Source organism: Etheostoma cragini, chromosome 16, assembly GCF_013103735.1.
Source record: "Etheostoma cragini isolate CJK2018 chromosome 16, CSU_Ecrag_1.0, whole genome shotgun sequence".
NCBI classification, from domain to species: Eukaryota; Metazoa; Chordata; class Actinopteri; order Perciformes; family Percidae; genus Etheostoma; species Etheostoma cragini.
The window spans coordinates 24,883,875-24,885,059 of record NC_048422.1 but is presented as its reverse complement, the minus strand read 5'-3'; positions in this window follow the sequence as shown (position 1 = coordinate 24,885,059).

The following is a 1,185-nucleotide window of genomic DNA, read 5'->3' as shown; positions in this document are numbered from 1 at the left end:
ACACACACACGCATGCTCACAGACAGACACACACACACACACGCATGCACACAGACACACACACACTACACACGCATGCACACAGACAGACACACACACACGCATGCACACAGACACACACACACTACACACGCGCACACACAGACACGCGCACACAGACTCACACAGACCCTGTGGGTACACGATCCGTTCTGCGCATGCTCATGAATGCGCAGCTGAAACGCGGCTGTTTCCTGGACTATTGGTACCACGCATGCATCGGAACACTTGACGGCCAAACAGTTATATCGCAAAAAATTGCAGATTTCCATGCAAAATAAAGCGGGGCTTGCATGATTTTTGACGCTAAAAGTCACAAATATCTTAACAGTAAGTTGAAAAATGTTGTGTTTACTTTACACTAGGCAGCCATTTCCCTTGTTGCCATGGTAATGTTATGAAGTGACGCAATTACACAACAAGACAAACACATTCCTTTTTTCATCAAACCGCAGTTGTTCCAAGTGCAATTTCATCGCATAAATATCCCAGATATTCTATTGAATTTTTAAAGAAAATGTGCCGCATAATCAAGGATTTTTACAACAAATAAAGGCTTTTTGAAAAATGGCATATTAGAATAAATTAGTCAGGAACAGAGCAACCTGTCTTCTCAACACAAACAATATTAATTTGCAAAGGTACAAAATAAAATAAACTGAAATATTTTTCATTTTCGAGAATGCATGCGTGGCCATCTTGCGCATGCGCAGAATGGATCATGCAGGCAGGACGGATCGCGTACCGACAGAAGGCTCGTTGGAGATGAACCAGGTCTGCGCAGAATCGATCACCGGCGATCGGCGCCCGTTGCATGCCGGTTAGATTTGTGTCCGACGTGATCCCGACTTGCTCTGACGTCATGCACACGTGGGCAACGGGACTCTCAAGAGAGCAAGGCGGCCGCAGTTCTGAGACGCAGGTCTGAGACCAGGCTGCGCAGTTGCTTTTCACCGACTGCAAGAGCCAGGCGGACCCAGAGCATGATGGGAAACGCCGGCTTCTCAGCTGATTTAACACCTGATTGGTTTAAACCACGATGACATTTATTTAAACTTTTGTAGTTTTTGACAGACATGCCACGTGACATATCACGTTTTGTAGCCATTTCTTTACTGTGTAATTAGTATTTTTAATGTTGAAAGT